The sequence below is a fragment of the Balaenoptera ricei genome, chromosome 9 (genome assembly GCF_028023285.1).
Source record: "Balaenoptera ricei isolate mBalRic1 chromosome 9, mBalRic1.hap2, whole genome shotgun sequence".
NCBI classification, from domain to species: domain Eukaryota; kingdom Metazoa; phylum Chordata; class Mammalia; order Artiodactyla; family Balaenopteridae; genus Balaenoptera; species Balaenoptera ricei.
The window spans coordinates 89,944,022-89,948,677 of NC_082647.1; the positions used below are offsets into that span (position 1 = coordinate 89,944,022).

Consider the following 4,656-nt stretch of genomic DNA (forward strand, 5'->3'; position numbering starts at 1 on the left):
TTACTTATTTTCTTAAGTTGTTCATGTTATATCTCTAGGGAAAAAAAATGTATTTTAAATAATAAGCCTATGAGATGTCAAATTAATATTACTAAAAAATATTCATGTTTAAAAAATCAACTACAACTAAGCAGAACTGGCAATTAAAAAATTAAGAATATCTTTAAGAGTAGGAAAACTACATACTAGATATTTTAATCTTATCATCTTATACAATCTTATATACAATTTTATTTGATGCTTGCAGCCAGAGAAGAACTTATTTGAACTCCAACTTATTTTTTAAAAATCCCAAAGAAATACTAACACTATTCATTCTTAGACCTTTGGAAATTTGAAATCAATGTTTCATATTATTCATGTTTTCTACTAGAATGTCTAACATTCACCATGGGTAGTTACTGGGTACAGATTATTAATGTATTTATGATAAAGCCATTAGCTGTTTTACTGAAGATTTCATGAATGATATTCTGGGAATTGAGTCTTTCTTAAATGTAAATTTTTATAAATTTATTTAAACATTTTTCCCAATAATTTGGGATTACAAAATGCTTTCTTTTAATGGTAAATTATATTTAAATGTGACTAGCATAGTTGGCCACTTTTTTCAGCAGGTAAAATATGTATTTTTTTTTTATTCTAATCAGTCTTTGCAAAAGAACAGTTATAAAAAGGTACAAGCAGATCATTCCTAGAGTGTTCCAAGAGAAAAACACATCCTGTTCAGCATTTCCCCACTATGTGACAGCTTAAATGAAAAATGAGGTAATTATATTTTTAAAAATTAAAACTGCTAGTAATTAGATAATGACCTGATCACAGTTAGTATTTTAAAATCTGTACATATTTTGAAAGTACAATTTTGGATAAAACATGTATACTCTGCAGAAAAATTTACCTTCTCTTTTTACCTCTGAATAAAATGCAATGGCCCAATCCTTTCTTACGGAATTTACAAATGTGGTAAAAACACACATATAACCCTGATAGTTTCATTTTCTTATACAGCAACAAAAGAACTGTCCTTTCCAAATCAATAACCCTGCCTAGGAAAGAACAACCATGTATCACCAGTTAGCAGTGATGGTTATCTGAATATAGAGACTTTTTTCCTCTTATGAATTGATTTCCCTTTGAATAAATTAAAGTGAGTAGCACTGCAGTAGCTGTCCTCTACATCAAACTGCCACTTCAAAATATTCCCAGGTGATGCAAGTGTAATTTTGTTAAATAGTACTTAAACAACAACTCAATCTAGATATTGGTTTACCTAGGCCCTTGGGTATTCACTCAATCTAAATCTTCAGTAGTGTTTCTAAAACTTGTACAATGTGAGTCAAATAAATTCCTAGAGAAGAGTCAAAAGCCATGCATCATATGCTAAACAAAATGAGGTAAGGCTTGTTATTCATAAGCCTTGGGATGGATGCAAAAGCAGTAGCTGCTATTAATTAACATCTTACATAGAAATAGGAAGGCTGAACATCTAGTGTTTGGGTCTCTTAGTAAACATGTAACAGGCTTTTATTAATTTAAATCATTTCTACAAGTTTATCAAGTTGTTTTCATTGCACTGTACTTCCATTAAAACAATGAAACTAAGAAATAATCTTCAAAAAAATGCAAAAACAGTAGGAGTCAATGAAATGAAATTCGTATTAGTATACTCTAAATCTATATGTATATACAATTTGAAGGTTGATAATATTGATATTTACAGAGCGGCTCCAGAATTTCTCTAAGAGGCAAGCTCAGAGACAACTATTTGGTTGGAAAGGTAGTGAGGCTTGAAGATTCATTAGAACAACAAGTATACCACATTTTATGATGTTTTGAGGAGTGCTCTAAGGCAGAAGCCTGATGGAACATAATTTCCATGCAAAATAGCTTCCCCTTCAAAGGTGAAGTGGTTAAAGTCTAAAATTAAAAAAAAAAAAAAAGGCGGGCGGGGGTGGGGTGGGGGAGGGGGAGTGTGCCCTCAGCCAGGGCACCGGGCCCAGGTGGCTGCGCGGGTCGGCGAGGAGACAAACGTGCTTCACAGGCCTCTGCAGGCCTGGGCGGGTCTCCCCCGCGTTAGAGGCCGAGCCCCGCAGAGCTGGCAAGGGCGTCAGCTCACCCTGACCCCTGACGGGACCTGCGGATGGCTGCTGACACAGCACCTGGTCCAGAATCCGGTCAGACTCTACAAACTTTTAGATGGTACTTACTAACTTAACACCTCAAGGATGAAGCAGAAACTAAGGCCACTGCTAAATCCAAGAGGAGGAGCCCTGAAGACCAAGGAGAGGAAGAGGAGGCGCAAGGGGAGGGAGGACCACCTGTACCTTGTCCCCGTCGCTGTGGCGGCGCAGCCGCTGCACTCCTCAGCACCTGCGGGGCCAACATTCCGGGACTTTGTCTACGAGGCGCTGGCCACGGGCGAGGCCCCACGGGTCCACCTGGTGCCCGGGAGGACGTGGTGGGAGTCGGCCTGCGCCCAGAGCTGTAGTGTTCGGCGTCCTAGGCTGGCCTGGGTGTACTGAATGCAGGTGCAGATATGGACAGTTTAAAAGAGAAACTCTGGAGGCTGAAGAGAAGCTGAACACGGAAGGCAAGGCCCGGACCCCCAGTTTCCTACGGCTTCTTAGGGAATGCCCCCTCCGCCTTGGGGAAATCAGCGCTGGGCTTGGCTGTGCGTTGTTTCCATTTGACTGGAGAGACGGGGAAGGAAGCAGGATTCAAGTGTTTTTAATCAGCTTAAAATGCCTCGTTTCATGATTGTGGGCAACAAGGTGCGGAAAAGAGTCAGCCTCAAAAGACTTGGTGGGAATGCAGTCACAGGGTTTGTGATTACCTGAAGAGCCCGGAGTGCTTCCTTCAGCTCGGTGCCAAAGTTCTGAAGGGTGCGCTGCTGTTTGCCCGGGCTGTGGGAAGACGCCGCCGGCCAAGGCGGTAGTGACGTAGGCCGTGCCTTCCTTGGCGCTGGCCGGTCCGGAATCTGTGGAGGTCTCGGCCCTGCGCATTTGTGGAGCCTCTTCAAGGAAGCCCACGCCCTGCCCCGAAGGGAGTCGCGTACATTGAGGAGACTGACTCCGTGGGCAAGCAGCGCCCCACCACCAGGTCCGGCTCCTGCAACACGGAGGAGGGGCGGACTCTGAACCAGCTTCTGTGAAAATGGTTGGACCGTGCGCCACCGACCACGTCAGAGCCCTGGCGTCCACCAACTGAACTGAGATTTTTGACATCGCTCTGCTGAGTCCAGGCCGACTTCACAAAGCCTTCATCGACCTTCCCACGCTGCGGGAAAGGCAGGAGGTTTTCAAGCGGCACCTGAAAAGGCCGGCGCTGACCCGGGCCGGCAGCGTTCACCTACACTGCCTGTCAGCTGAAGGCAGGGCTCAGCTGTGCGGGTGTCGCCGGGCTCTGTAGCGAAGCCTCGCGAGAACTGCAGGAAGACCGAGCGGCCAACCTCGAGTTTTCCCTCCCGCGCTGCCCGAAAGAGCAGTATCCTCTCAGAGGATGACAGGAAGTGGGCTGCGTTTCACGAGTCAGGCCATGCTTTGTTTGGCTGGTCGCTGGAGCACACGGAGGCTGTGGTGAAAGGCTCCATCGCGCCACAGACAAACGCCGCACTGGGCTTGGCTCCGATGCTTGTGAGAGACCATCCCCTTTTCACCATGGAGCCGCTGGTGGAGAGGGTGTGCAAGGCCCTAGGCGACCGCATGTCGTCGGGGACCATTTCCTTCAACAAGGTCCCTTCCCAGGCACAGGACACCCTGAGGAAGGTCACCTGCACCGCCCACTCCAGGGGGAAGCAGTTTGGTGTGGCACCAAGCATCCAGCCCATCTCCTTCCCCGAGGCGCTGGAGGGCCTCACAGTTAACGGTGCCCCTTCAGCCAGGGCCTCCAGCAGATAATGGACCATGAAGCAAAACTGCTAGTGGCTAAGGCCTACAGGCATACCGAGAAGGTGCTCCAGAACAACCCGGAGAGGCATCAGGTGCCGGCCAACACCCGCCGGAAGAGGAAGTGTTAAGGTGTGAGGGCCTGGAAAGTTTCTTTGCCCGCTGCCTCACCGGCCTAAGAAAATAGCACCTCAGAGGTGGAGCGACACCTGAAGGGGAGAAACAAGATGCTGGCAGGGGGAGCCTGAGAAGGAAGAGCTGGCTCGGCCCACACAGTTGGATTTCCCTGATGGTGCCAGTGAGGATGCGGTGTTTCCACTGGATCCAGTAAGTGAACTTCTTTTTTTTTTTTTTAATTAATTAATTGATTTATTTATTTTTTGGCTGTGTTGGGTCTTCGTTTCTGTGTGAGGACTTTCTCTAGTTGTGGCAAGCGGGGGGCCACTCTTCATCGCGGTGCGCGGGCCTCTCACTGTCGAGGCCTCTCTTGTTGTGGAGCACAGGCTCCAGACGTGCAGGCTCAGTAATTGTGGCTCACGGGCCCAGTTGCTCTGAGGCATGTGGGATCTTCCCAGACCGGGGCTTGAACCGGTGTCCCCTGCATTGGCAGGCAGATGCTCAACCACGGCGCCACAAGGGAAGCCCCAGTGAACTTCTTACTTAGCTGCCCCTCAAGTTTCTTTTTACTTGCGGTTTGTACCTTCTTTTTGAGCCTTGGCTGGTGTCTGCCAAAGGGCTTCTGAGATCTATTAATTGATTTTCCTACCCG

At 46.9% G+C, this 4,656-nt stretch overlaps 1 pseudogene; it reads left to right on the forward strand.

Moving 5' to 3' along the window:
• Window positions 1–2,228: 2,228 nt before the first annotated feature.
• On the forward strand, window positions 2,229–4,100 carry LOC132371302 (paraplegin-like; annotated as a pseudogene).
• Window positions 4,101–4,656: the final 556 nt, after the last annotated feature.